General features: G+C 37.7%; 2 protein-coding genes across 3 annotated transcripts in view; one reads left to right on the top strand and one right to left on the bottom strand.

Moving 5' to 3' along the window:
• The window catches only part of LOC108043568 (chaoptin), a 217,810-nt gene that overhangs the window by 53,146 nt on the left and 149,645 nt on the right, over positions 1-15,019 (bottom strand). The window contains exon 7 of the mRNA XM_044461346.1: positions 11,643-11,668. The gene's annotated coding sequence lies outside the window, so the exon portion shown is untranslated. The remainder of the gene's footprint in view (positions 1-11,642; positions 11,669-15,019) is intronic.
• The window catches only part of LOC108038949 (protein folded gastrulation), a 33,023-nt gene that overhangs the window by 13,917 nt on the left and 4,087 nt on the right, over positions 1-15,019 (top strand). Inside the window, exon 1 of one of the 2 annotated variants that reach the window (XM_017115843.2) lies at positions 7,519-7,817. The exons of the other annotated variant lie outside the window; for it this stretch is intronic. The gene's annotated coding sequence lies outside the window, so the exon portion shown is untranslated. Of the gene's footprint in view, positions 1-7,518; positions 7,818-15,019 lie in introns of those variants that run through there. 2 annotated transcript variants of the gene reach the window in all.

Genomic DNA, 15,019 nt, shown 5'->3' with positions numbered 1-15,019 from the left:
TTTAATTTAAAAACAAAGTGTGTAAGTTCTAATTATAAATCATTCATTGTCTTTTAAATGATTTCTTTTCAAATATCTTAAAACTGAAAATGTATTTACATATTTTCTTTACTCAACACCCGAAGAGAGTATTTAACCAATTGGTTTTCGTTTAGCTTCCCATTTTCCGTGTATATTTTTCAGCTGATAAATTTCCTGCCATAAATCGCGAAAAGGAACAATTTCGCGGGGGCGTTGACAAGTTTCGCCATCACAAGCACCCACCCATGAGCCCACTCACATTTCCCACCCACTCTTCCGCTCGTTTCTGTTCGATTCAGTTTTTCTTTTTCGCACTTTTCCTTCGTTTTTCCTCTGTTTTAGTTGATTAAACACAACTGTTTACGCTTGCTTATTGCTGGCTTCTGCTGAAAATGCATTTTACGGCCAGTCCGCATTTCGTTTCATATTTTGTAGTAACACTAGCTATTGGGGGTATACGGTATTAATGGGATTTTCGGAGGAAGAGGAGAACTTCCGACCTGAATAAAAATCGACAGCTAAATGGGTATCGCTTGGCGATTTTGGCTTGTGCAATTTAAGATTGGGAATTTTTATTGAAACTTTCTTAAAAGCTATATAAGTGGGGATATTTTGTAATAGTTCCCCATTTATTTGTTATTAATGACATTGATAATAAATACATGAAAAATCATTTAGAGAAAATATATATTAAATAAAAAAACAAAAATAAATGTGTTTAGTTTCCTTTGGTTTTTTTAAACCAATTTGTTTTAATAGATCAATTTTTTTATTTTAATACTCTTGTTTGCTATATATTAGCTTTCATGTAGAGTATTGAAACTCTTCACTGTTACATTTTTGTTAGCTTCCAATGCTTTTTTTTGTTCTCGACGCGATGCCGACTGTTTCTTTATCACAATGGCCATAAATTATGGGAACTTCGCAAAGTTCGGTGTGCATTAATATTGCAAGTGTTGTTGCTATCGTTGGTGTTTTTGTTGTTGTTGTTGTTGTTGTTGCTGTTACCGCACATTGTATAAAAGTTACAAAATCCAAATTAATGAACTCGTCGATTTGGCAAGCATCGTTCGTGCTGGTTCAATAACATTTCAATTGCGTTGACATAATTTTAATTAAAATAAAATCGAAAACAAGTGCCAGCATATCGGGTGCAAACACACAATGAATTTAAAGAGTTCGCTGAGTCGCGTAAAAAAATCGCAAACGGGGTTAACCCAGCAGAAAAAAAAGCAGTGTTAAAAACCAGGGGGTTGCGATTTACATGGGAATCGCACTTGCCAGGGCTGCATGGTTAATTTTGTACCGATTTTAACAACCAAATCACGGCAAAAGAACGGGAAAGGTGCCTGTGAGCCTCTCTTTCTGCCCAAAGCCTGCCGTCTCTTTCTCTGCCTTCGATTTAACCCGGAAGAGATAGCAACAGCTGACGAACAGCTCCGATAACTGACCATGCTCCAAAAGTCCAATGAATAAAATATAAAGTCGGTACATACGTAAATAAGAAGCCAAGTGAGCAAAAAAAAAGGTATGCACTTGTCTCTTTCATCTCACACATTGCCATCTCTTTCTTCTGTCCCTGCTCTTGCTCTTGAGAAGATTGCGGCGCTTGCAATGCTAATTTAACCCGAAATCAGCGTTAATTCGTTTATACTAACGTAATGTTTTGGGTCTATGTGAAAAAACACAGTTCCAAAATAAAATAAAACAGATTTTTTAAAAGTGATTGTCATTAAACTTGTGTAAAAAGAAGACTTAAAGGTATTTATTAAAACAATGAACCTAGAGAGATATGATATGCTCAAATAAACTAAATTGTGTGTCAGCTAAAGACAATTTTTTCATATCAATCTATGTCACTGTGTCAGCGCATAAAGGTTGCAATAAAACGACGTCTTAATATATCCCAAAAACGTAGATAATATTTTTAAGGGCCCTAAAAACGCTGGCAAGTATCTGATAAGTCGACCACACAGAACCATTAAATTAATCTGTTGTACTTGCTGGGTTTCCAACCCATTCAGCCGCACCATCAATTTCAGTGTGGGTAATATTCTCGCATTTTGTATCGGGTCCACCCGATTTAATGCAATAACAATACAAATTATTTATCAATTAAGCTGTTACAATTAATTTAATTCAATTCAATACTGTTCATATATGTGGCCATATAAAAAGTCAGCAGAGTTCTTGCCACGAAAATTTATGCGAAAAGTTCAATTGCGTTCAAAATGTGAATAATTCGAGGTTGTTGTTCTTGCTGCCTGTTATCAATACGACTCATGTATTTTGAGAATTTTCTCATGAATTTTGCATGTGACAATTTATTTATTTATTGATTTACTTTGCATCCAGCAACGGGAGAAAACCGCGAGCTTTGTCCATCCTGTAAATTGGCTTGGGCATTTCAGATACATAGATATGTAGATACTCGTCCATAGATACTCACTGTGCGCACTGTGAGATTGTTTTCACATCCATTTCCATTTTCATTTGCATTCGAAAAGTGTCAAAGGTGTTGGCAATTTTGCAGTCAATTGGCATTAATTGAGTGTGAACACAAAAATATTTTTGTAAATTGCCGGGGCGGGGTCATGGAGTTGAGGGGGCGTGGTGACCTCTTGGGGCAGCAACCGATGTTTTTGTTGTTCCTGTTGTTGTCGTTGTCGTCGACTGTTGCTACCGCAAATGTGCCGCGCAATATGCAAATTGATTTGCCGAACAATTCATTTGAAAATGCGTTGCAAAAGCCGCAAAGCTGCAGCCCGCAAAACACAAAACAGAACAAAACAGCGGCCGGAATCGAACGGAATCGAAAACCCCAAATGCAGAATGGCAATTGGCGAAAATGTTTGCAAAAGTCCAGCAAATAGCTGTTGGTCAATTGAAAGGGTTACCAGTCGATCTGGATGCTTTTTGGTAATTAATTAATATTTTTTCAATGTATCTATGTATCTGTGAAGTCCAACATTTGTTTAAGCACATTGCTGTATATGGTTATTTATTGCTTTAAGGAAAAGGTTATATTTTTTTCTAGAAAGGTACCGTGAGATTAGCGTCTTTCTTATAATAATATATTAACGAAAAACATAATTTACACTTTATATATTCATTCATTATACTTTCGATTTATTTATGTGGATGAAGTTTTGTTTAGGTTATAACTTTTTCAGTTAACCTTAATAATTTAATTTCATAAGTCATGACTGTGAGTAAATCAGTGGAAATGTTAAAACCCTAAAATAATCTCATTTTAATTAACAACCATAACGGTGAAGAAGTAACTCTTTTACGATAAAAACCTGAAAACCAGCTGAACACGATTAAATTTCACCAACTCAATCATCCAATCTGCCTGCCAATAAAATTATTAATTAAATCCGAACAGGCGGCATAAAAAAATGAAATTCCTTAAAGCACTACCATAAATTAAAAGAATTACATTTAAAAAATTCAAATTGAATAAGATTTGTTAAAAGCATGCTCTGGAGACCGGTTTGAACCGATAACCTTTAGGATTGTCATGCAATCGAGGGTTTTTACACTGCGATTTGCATTCAATTGAGAATATGCCTGGACGAACCGGTTCATTTGCGCCATCATCACCCCCTTTTTTTTGAGGCGGTACGCAATTGAAAATATCCATAAAGTCCAAACAAACGGGCCGAATACCGTTTCAAAATCTGTTTTTCCATTCAACTCACATGGCCAGTTAATTTGGCAATTTTTCTATGTTTACACGACGTCGCCCACGAAGGCAAAAGGCGAAAAAACCGAAAAACGCCGAAAATTCAAACAATGAAATATGGCACAAATAAAGGTTTGGCCTTGAATTGTGCGCCACATACGCGAAAAGAAATACAAATCCACGACGTAAATAAATAATAAACAATTGTTTTCTCTTTTTCCCATTTTTTTTTTTTACCCTCCCTCTATTTTTTTTTATTATTTATTTCGCTGTTGATTGGCCCCTCACGAACTCTGCAGTGTGCTCTTTGGGCGTTACATAAAAAACCTACTACTAAACTGCGAACACGATTGATAAAACTGCAACAATCGATGTTCATAAAACGTCGAATTAAATTAAATTCCCTTTCGGACTTTCGTTTCGATGTCATTTCGTACCATTTCCATTCCGATTGCCAATAGTTTGCATATTTCATAAAGTCATTTGAAGGCTATTTCAATTAGCTTATTTCAAACTATGACTATGCCTCGATGCGGTGGCACAGTTTAGGTTGTGAGCATTTCCCGGTTTTTTTTTTTGGTTCCTGGACAATGACGTGTTTCGTCAATAATTTAAATGAATATTTTTTGATGCAATTTGGGATGCCTATATTTAAAGGAGCATTTATTAGAGTTAGCACTATTTAAATGGGGCAAGTCTGGTTGAAGTTCGGACTTTGGATAATAGTTTCTAAAAGTTCAAAAAGAAAACATCTTAGAAGCAAATAAGAAATATCTGTTTTAATGTACACAGCACCTAACGATTTTACACAAACTTATAGCAAATTTTTTTGATTATTTTCGATTAACAATTTTTATTCTTTTGATTTGATTTATTAATTGGTGTTAAATGCTTATCAATTAATTCTCCACCTGAAATATTATTGTACACAATTCCCAATACCACATATTATTGTGTGCAAGGCCCTGACTTCTGGTAAAAGTCCAAGACCCAAGAGAATGTGTTTGGTGCTTACAATTGGTTCAGTTTAAAATGCGTTGTGTTTTGACGTTTTACGATTATTGAAACTAGATCTACTAATTGGTTTGGTCTGGTCTGGTATTTTATGTGGCCATTCGTCACGCCGCCACAGAGATAGAGGGTGATGATTGATTCCGCTCGGCCGTTTGTCATTGAAGGTTCAGCATTTAAGCTATGGTTTTTATTTTTTTTATTAATTTGTATTTTTTTTCAGCGAAACAAGGAAGCCCATTGTGCGGCACAGTGGTTGCAACACACACCATGCAGACGTGCAATGTCAATGACAAGTTGTGTGCCTTCTGACCTTAGCCACTTTTATGTGGAATACGAATACGAAAATCCCCAGCGGACCCTATCGATGCTTATCGCGTTCCCTTTCCCGGTTCCCTGACTCACTGGCAATTAGGTGGGCCCCTCAACCGATACTTTTCACGATTCCACGGCGATCCCAGCCGATACCATCCGTTCCGATTCGTTTCGTCGTCACATTTGTTCTTTGATTGCACTGAGAAAAGCTCGCGATTCGTTAATGACGGAGTATAAATTGTGTCCCTGTAACAACTAATATACAAAAGTTGAATTACTTTAATGCTGTGCCGTGCAAAAGAATATACCTTTTCTGTGTTTAGAAAAATAGCATTTGATAAAATATTCTACCATTAAAAACACAGTGGAATTTAAAATAATTTTAAGGGGTCGTCAACTTTAGTTAGGGATTTTGAAATTTGGTGATGATATTTGCCTAAAAACATGAAATGTTTTGACATTTTTTTTTTGTTATTTCTCTGTAATCTAGGACAATTTTTCTAGACCCTGTCTTTTTTGAATTTATTCATTTTTATTACAATCGATTGGACAGTTTGATTAATTCTTCATTTCGAAACAAAGAAGACTATGTTTTTATGGATTTATCCCTTAAAGAATGTACTCTACTCCAAGTCCAGAACCTTTTTGTGTTTTTCTTGCTCTGTATTTGGCTTTATGTACATTGTGTTCGAGTAAAAAGAGTAAATACCAAAATGGAACAGTTTGAATACGGTTCTCGGTTGTTTTCCCAGTGTTATGTTTGTTTCACATGCACTTGTTGCTGCTTCTGTTTGCCGCATTTTCAGTTCTTTCTGTTATTTGTGCATTGTCTGATGTCGACTGACTATATACTCGTACCTATCGGAATCTGGATCTGTAGCTGGCTGTTTGTCTATCCATTGAATTTGGCCAGACAATGGCTGTCACTAGAGCATGGCTTTTTGATAAGCCACATGCGAGACAATATAGATATAGAGATATATGCACACGGTCGCTGGTTTTCTTGGTCGACGATCGTCGCTGATCTTGTAATTGTAGCCCATCGACAGTCGCGGCATTACGGCGTTAATTGAATTGCAAACACTGGTTTATTTTTTTCATTTTCATTTTCATATTGCGGTGCCAAGGCGAAAGCTTCGAAATCGGAGTGGCTATTCACTTTCGACGAGCAGCGGCAAAAAGAATCCAACGGCTGCCAAGAGAGATTGTTTGATTGGGTATCGGGTTTTCAGCGTGTTTTTTATGTGTTGGGAATCAGGTGTCGACGGCTTTATTCATTGACCTAGGTTGCGAGTGTGTTTGCTCGAGCCTTGCCTCGTTTTTTGTTTTCGTGTAACTTATGTGTTCCAGAAATAATTGAATGGTAAACATCTTAATAAATCTGCTTTTTTACTATGATAATAAACATTTTGATTGTTTCTTTTTAAGCAGTTTTATAATTTTAAAATATCTGTTTAAGTTAAATGTGTGTAATTATATATTTGTCTACCTTCAACGGTTGCACTTTGTGATCAATTTCACTTGCTATCATATATTTAAATCGACAATCAATAAAATAAATAAATATTCTATTCTGCATATTCATTGATTTTGGTTGACTTGGACTTTTTCCTTTTTGGTCGGTTACTTTGTATTTTAGTACAAAAGCTTGTGATACGATTTATGCTGAAATTCATTTTACATCACATGAAATTTAAAATTTCAATTGTCATTTTTATTGCGATGTCAATAAATGGTGGCCTAGAAATGTGTAGTTGAGTGGTTTTTGTAAAAAGCCTGCCCAAGAGAAATGTCTCATATGTTACAAAAATGCCTATATTGAAGATCCGCCAACCTTATTGATTTGCACATGTGTGCATATTTGCCAGCCGACTTAAGCGATAATGGATGCATTATGGTGCCGACTCTCACCTTGGTTGCGTCATATCACCCGGTCCGTTATCAGGAATCCGCCTTGAGCAGAGAAGTGGGAAGGCAGCGGGGAGTCGGGGAGGAGAGGATGCAGTTTCAGGGCCAAGTTTGTGTATCTTCTGCTTGCGCGCTGCTATCAGCAGAAGATACATTGCGGCTGCAGATACTTTGGCGCTCGCCTCGCAAGGACGTTCCGATCGATCCATCTCGCTCTACCTCAAAAGATAGTATCTCAAGGCTGATCGGCAGGTAGATGTGGAGGGGAGATACGAGGTGCGGCGTTCTACCTGTCCTCAGGATCAAAACAAACAAGTGTGGCAAGAGATTTACCGCCAAATCGTAAGAGCATGAAGATACAGATACTCGTTTGGACACACATTCAGATACAGATACAGCTACAGCTACAGATACAGATACTTTGCCATAGCGGGTTCTAGCTCTTCGGTTCTTTATATTGCGTAAGTTTATCTACAGCATGCTCTTCGTATCGCTCACACATAAATATCGTTGTATCTCCGTATCTCTGTATCTTTGTATCTTTGCATCTGTTGTGTGTGCTCGCTGCTCTCGGCTAAGATTTTGTTTTGGTTTTGGTTTCTCTGTGATTTTTCCTGTATTTTCCACTCAGTCTGTATTCAGATCTTCAGCTATACAAGTCGCTCCAAAAACAAAACAAAAAAAACTAGAAAATCTCTTGTTTTAAATTCTGGTTTCTGTGCCTTTTTTTCAAAGTGAAACATTGTGAATGAAAGGACCATAAAATCAAATAAGACTTATTAGATTAATATTTAATAAAAAACGATATATTTTTTTTATCCAAAACCCAACAAACGTTTTCCTTTGAGTGCTGTGCAAATATCACTAATAAAACGTGAGTAAAAAAAATGGGAAAAGTGCGGAAAATCATACATCATCTTTAGTTCACTTAGTTTTTATTTACTTGTTTGCAAATGCTTGTAAGTACACAGACATTACAATAACGGCGAGAATTTATTATATGGAAATCTTCCACAAAAACTCTTTGCGTCATTCGAAGAGGGGACCTAAATTATAGCCCCGCCTCCCGAAAAATCGACAGTAAAACGATTCATATATCAGACTTAGGCGAGGGCAACAAATTAGACTCACTCACGATATTTGGTAGCCTCTAATCGCTACTTATGCTAATGCCCCGTCCGACTTTTCGGAGGGGGTTACGTCTGCGAGGGGGCGGCAGATTATGTCGTTGGGAAATGTTAAAACACTGCGGGAAAAATCCATAATTTTGACATATTTTTGGGGATTCTTAGGACTTCAGCATCCGTAAATGATTCTTAAGAGCTTTAAGAGATTAGTATTTCCCAGGGGAATGTGTAAAGCCTGTACAAATATGAAATACATTTTAAGGCAGATAACTAAGCTTAGTAAAGCACATATGAAAAACAGATAAACTGCCTTTTTGATTTGAAAGAATGTGCATTTAAAGTAAAGCTTAAACTTTTGGAAGTTGATAAATTGCATCTTAAGAACGAAATTTATTAACAGCTATATTCAAAATAATAGTAGTAAATAATAAAATGTCTGCTTAAGTAACGTGAAATAGCTAAATGAAAAAACCAAGAAAAGCGCACTTTATTCATTAGTTTATTTATTCAACATTTATTTGTTGGCTTATGCAAACATGGAATCCATTTTGTATCTTAACTATATAATTAATAAATAATTGAAATTTAAATTAGATAAAAGCTGACTCATCTTCTGATTATTTTCATAATTTGCTTAGAATTTGTGTGCAAATAAATACTGACCACTGCCGTTTATTAGTTTATTAATTCTCTAAACTAGATTAGCCTGGCAATTTGTGGCCAAGTTATATTTCTTTATTCATGGCTTTGTCCGGCCAATTTCCAATTTTGCTGCTCGTTTGTTTACTTTTATTTTTGTGTGTTATTTACTTGTTGTTGGGGCTTTTCATTTTATTGGGCTCAAGTTTCGTGCCTGGCTTGTCGTTCTGGGGGCTTTCTGCCGTGCTCTAGCCTAAGTGCCACCGAAATGTAAATCGATTTGAGTGCGAATGCGTTTTTATGAATTCGGCACGCGTCTGCGTGCGCATTTCAGTCAGCTGCGTGTTTTGTGGCCTGTGCCAAGGCGTAGAACCCATTCGGCACCACCGACTCTACTATATCTCCAAGACTATGGCCGCACCCACACCACAGGCCAAAAAACTACAAAATAAACCCAAAAGAGAGACGAAGGAAAACACAGGCCACACGACGGTGTCGTAAACAATTTTCAGCTGGACGATTGCGATCGTTCATCGTTGATCGTTGATCGTTGATCGTCGATCGTCGATCATTAATTGTCGATCTGAGCGCGTGTGCCCCAAATTGGATTATTTCTTTCGCTTTCGGTCATAGAACTCCATTTACAATATGTAACTGATACAAATTGGTTTGGAAACTGCGAACTGATCTGATCCTGCCCCTTTTGCGGCCACCTGCTGTGCTTGATTCAATCGCGATTCGATTCCATTCCATTCGATTCGATTTTCCACTCGCCGTGTGGTAATTGAAAACTAATTGCGTTTCTCACGCCTGATTTTCACACGCATTTCGGTTTGTTTGGAAATCAATTTACGATTTAAATAGTTTATGATGGGGAAGAAAAGGCCATAAGCATGTTGTGGAAATTGGCGTGTGATTTGTGTAAGCATTTTCAATGGGCTTTTCATTTTCAAACGATGAGGGGCAGATGCAAAATGAGATTTGCAATTGAACAAATGCCATCGTTTGTCTGAGGATTCTGGAAATATGGAAATCGCAGCATTAACCCCAAGAATATGATGTCGGAATGCAGATCTTATTCCACCGATAGGGCCCAGTGATCTCATGCGAATGCATTCAGTGCTTTTGAGCCAACTTCTTTACAGTTTTCAGCTCAGATTCAAATTCGAGTTAAGTGTAACGGTTTTCAAGTGCCTTGTCAAACGACAAAGAAGAAATAAAAACAAAAAAAACAGAAAAAACAATAGCCGCAGTAACGAGAAAACCTGTCCGTTTCTTTGGGCCACCTTTTGGCAGCCCAGCCAAGTCATCAGGCGGCTGAGTGATTGTTCATGCACTGAGAAAAACGGGGCATGCTTCCACAAAGCATGACTTGTATGCAAGAACCTTCTGGTACTAGACATTTTCTAAGTTTCTTAAACCATTTATAGTTTCAAAAGGAGCTAAATTAAAAAAGATATACATTTTTTATATTAAAAAATCAATTTGCTCTAAAAGTTTATAATACAAATTATTAATCTATTACTATGTATTAATTGTAACCATTTTACCAGATTTAAATGAGTTTTACTAAACTTATTTAAAGATAATGTTTTATGTTGGCCAAAATGAATATATTTATAGATTAATTAAACTGGTTTTGTTACCCTTTCTTAATGATTTTTAAAAAGTATTTAAGAGACAATAGACATAAGTTACCACTTCTGAAATTATAACAAGTCTTATAAAAAAAAAATTCCAAGTGTAAGAGAGACTACATGTTACAACATAAACATATCTTAAGAAATCGATGAGAAATGGATTTTGAATTGCCATTGATTTATGAAGCAAGAGCGTTACATTTTGTTCTGTTGTTTTTATAGGGCAATGATCCTAAATATCTCTATAGAGTTTGCTTACCCACTTTTTTCTGAGTGCACTTGGAGCTTTTGAGGCGGCAGTTAAGCGGCAATAAAAACTAAATGACACCACTGCGAACCACTTTGTGTTGCTGTTGCTGCTTCTGCTGCTTTGCATGTTGCTGCTGTGACCACTTGTTACGCATCGGCAACATCGGAGGCAGCAAAATCAGTGGCAACTCAGCAAAAGCAGCCACTTCTGCTTCAGTTCAACTCAATTCGTTACGTTTCAGTTTTGCATTTTCAATTTTTAACCAGCCGCCGAAAATGCGGCGAAGAAAACCGAGCACGAAAACTGGTTGCCACTGTGAAAATGTAAAAAGTGGCCACATGCGTGGGCAATGGCACATTGAAAGATACAGATACAGATACAGATACAGATAGTCGGATGGCCATCCACATTCGGAATTGTATAATTCTTGGCCAGCAGACATTGACATAGTCGCCTGCATAATAAGGCCTTCTAATGGTCACATTTGCACACATTTTTGTATCTATCTATCTGAGTTCTGCCAAGTATCTGGTGGATACGCGGCACTTGCGGCTAATTGAACTACTTTCAGCAATGGCCAATTGAATGTCCAGATGTTTTCCCAGCCCCCTTTGGCCATTAGCTATGATATTGTACGGGTGTAGTGTTTGAGTGCGAGATATCGATGAGATCACAAATGATGCAATTGACCTGTCAGTTAACGGGGTTTTATGCCCGGTACTTTATAAATTATTCATCAAGTTGTGGAGCAAAATATTCAGCGATGAACATATTTTTAGTCTATGACTATTTGAAGAGATTTCAACAAGTGGCGCAATAAATAAATAAAGCTTTAAGGTATCAGGCTATATCTTTTCAATGAGAGCTTTGTTAGTTCATCGAAATATCTTTCGTGCAGAAACCTTTTAATAGAAACAAATTATTAACTTAAAAAATTGACTGAGCATTCATTGATTATATGATAATAATGCTACTTATAAAAATATACATTTTGTGACATACTAAGTATTTATTTGAAACATTATTATATAAGTTCTACTCACTTTTAGATTAGGAAAGGCATCAAAACCTGTAATTATAAAACAATTTGAATTATTTAAAGTGAAGGAAATTGGGGTATCTTAAAAATATATGCTTTTGCTTCAATATATTTATAATTTCTGTTTGTGATTTTAATTATGAAATTAAAATGTAATGAATTTGTCTTTCCAATTTGACACAACTGCTTTTAACCCTTATACAAAAAGTTCGAGTTTTGACAAACATGTTTTTAATAATTTAAATGGTCTAAATGACCATTTTAATGCACTTTTTTGGCCATGATATAAGCTGTAAGCCGAGTCTTGTTAAGCCAGAGCACGACTAGATGGGAAATGTATAGAAATAAAAGGCAGTGGCAGGAAAATCGTGTCCATCGGCGGGCAAATGAGTTTGGGGGACCAGGACCCGTTCCCCGAAAAAACCAAAATCTGAGGACCCCGTGCACGCACTCGTTCAGTTACGAAGCTGCGGGAAATCCAGGCTGACTGTGCGTGTTTGCCAGGATACGGGAACGCAGGATACAAACTACAGAGTGCAGAGTACAGAGTACAGAATACGGAATACGGAATGCGGGATTGAATCATTGAATCGAATTGAATACGTGACGGCACGAAGCACCCAACACCGAATTCTACGTGTTGCTGTTTTGTATTAGCAAGATGTCAATGTGTGTTTGCGGAATTATGTACAAACAGCAGACACATCCATATCCACATGCCCAAATGTCCTGTTTTTATATTTTTTTTTTCTATCTCTATCTCTATCCCATCTCCATGTTCGCGTTAAAGGCATCAAATGTTGTCCAAATCAACAAACAACGAAAAAAGAGCAAGGAAACAGGAGCAGAGCTCCCTCAAAATTGACATCAGTTGCTGATTTTTAATTAAAAATTTGCGACGTGTGAAGTTGATTTCAATTTGGACCCCGCCAAACTGACAGATGAACTGATATAGGAAGCTCAACTGGGCGCTGATGCGAAGCCCCCTGGATGCTCCGATTCCTATTCCGATTCCGATGTTTTGGGACGGACACGGAAGATGGAATGATGTCCGACCCTTCACGTCCGTTTGTTGACCACAGAGGATGGGGTTCAGGGGGGTTTTCCGATGGACGATGGAGGTTGCGAGTTTAGGGGTTACAAGGGGGCTTTTTTGGGGATTGCAGTGGGGGCTCTCCGCGGAGAGGGAGTTTTTAGAAAGGCTTTCACGGGACTCTCGTGGCTGAAATAACAGTTGATGGCTGGTGACAGCCCGGAACAGCAGTCATCACATGTCCGCCGAATGCCAGGACATGAATGGTGGATTCCAGGGGCTCCACCGGGTTGCCTTGCTCGGTTTCCCGGGGGCTTCATAAATATAGATTAGCAAATCGAAACAGGAAATAGAGCGTCACATTATTGGTCGGCTGGCGAGTGATGGGATAAGCCAGGCAAATATGCATTTTCAAGGGGATCGAACGGGATTAATGATTGCAGAAATTGCAAAACGAGATGTGAACATTTTTCTTTTGGTAATTAAAAGTAAAAGCGAGGCCTTCTTGATGAGTTTATATTATTTATGGAGTCTATTTATATTATTTATGTCTATGCTCTGCTATTAATCACGAACTTAATTCAAATTAACAGACAATTTAAAAAGATTAATTTACAAATAAAATCAGAACAATAACGTAGATCAATCAAATGATTTGAAAATTGTATATAACAAAAACAATAAGTATTCAACAATAATTTGTTCGGAATCTTTTTTATATATTTCTTTACCCAATCTTGTACACCCAAATTAGTTTTTTAAAATTGGGTCGCTATTTCGAGAGATGTGTGGCTTTATTCCGAAATAGTTTCGGCCCCTCTAGTCGTGATTAATGCTCATGTGGCAGGTGCAATCCCCTTCCAACCGCCTTCCTCATTTGCTGCGGGTGTCAAAGTCATTGTTTTATATAATACCGTTACCGTTGTGACATTAACCTTATCGGGCAGGTCCAACAACACACAACACTGAGGCACACTATCTACTACTAGGTACTTGACATTCAGACGCGGGCCCCGAAAAAGAAGAGATGAGAGTTCCGCTGCGGTCGGTTTTTACGACCGATACGCGACCCAGAGACAGCAATACACACGCCACGCACTTTCCGATTCAAGAGGGCTATTAACAAGTAATAATGACAACAACAGCAGCAACAACAGCAACAGCAGCAACAACAGCAACACCGGCAACACCAACAGAAGCGGCAGCAACAGCCATAAACTTGAGTGCAACAGTTAGAAAAGTCGCGGTCGCAGTGCCACACACTTGAACTCATAAATTCTGAGAACCCCCCGATAACCTACATATTTATATGTACTTTACACTACACATGCGTGTGTCCCCCTGTCGCTGTCCCGCTTTAACTGGTTCCGTCTCGCTTCCTCTCACCGTATTGTATAAATAAGCATTTAGACATTTATTCATTTGTGCGTGCCACTCTTGATTTCGACGTGTGCGTTTATGTCAAACGCAGCAGCAACAGTATATTAGCAGCATTATCAAGAAAATCATCAATAGTATTATCTGGCAGCAGAATCATCTCCAAAATTGCAGTTACAACTGCAACAACAATATGTTAGCAACCGAAATATTTAAAATATTTGCAGTAATAGCAACAGTATTGGCAGCAACAGCAACAATATTAGCAGCAACAGCAACAATAACTGCAGCAACACCAAGAAATACTCGAACAATTTCAGTAAAACACAGAAAAACATCAACAATTTGCTTAAAATAGCAACAAATAGAAAATATTAGCAGCAACAGCATCAATATGAGTAAATATTTCAGCAACAACAGCAACAATATAAGAAGAAAAAGCCATAAATGCAGCAACATTTTCAGCAGACTCTGTGCCCTGCGCATCTTTAAAAATTGCAGTTACCACAGAAACAGCAATAACAGCGACAAAACCAAAATAATAAAATAAAAAACACCAGCAATGTCAGCAGCAATATGCCCAACAGCCGAAGCGACAACAGTATCCACAGCAACGGCACCTACAACAGCAGCAACATCAGCAACAGCAGCAACATCAGCGACGACAGCAGCAACAAGTTGTTGCAGTTGCTGCTGTGTTGCCGTTGTGCTTCTGCCGCTGTTATTATTTTTATAGTCGCTATTGCGGTGGATTATGACAACGGCGATGAGTGATGTGCGATATGGCGAGGGCCTGTCTTTGTGCGAGCGAGTGGAACCGTTGATATAACCATTAAAGCGATGGCCAAGCTTACAATCTTTGTGCGACGCCGCCTGCAACTCCGCCTTCATCTTTGAATCCAAATGCTCCTCAAAACACAGTGGTTGTATTACCTCATACGGATTTACATACAAGCTGAATAAAGTTACAC

The sequence above is a fragment of the Drosophila rhopaloa genome, unplaced genomic scaffold (genome assembly GCF_018152115.1).
Source record: "Drosophila rhopaloa isolate 14029-0021.01 unplaced genomic scaffold, ASM1815211v1 contig_3, whole genome shotgun sequence".
NCBI classification, from domain to species: Eukaryota; Metazoa; Arthropoda; class Insecta; order Diptera; family Drosophilidae; genus Drosophila; species Drosophila rhopaloa.
The sequence above is the reverse complement of the archived record's forward strand: the minus strand, read 5'-3'. Positions and strand labels throughout refer to the sequence as shown.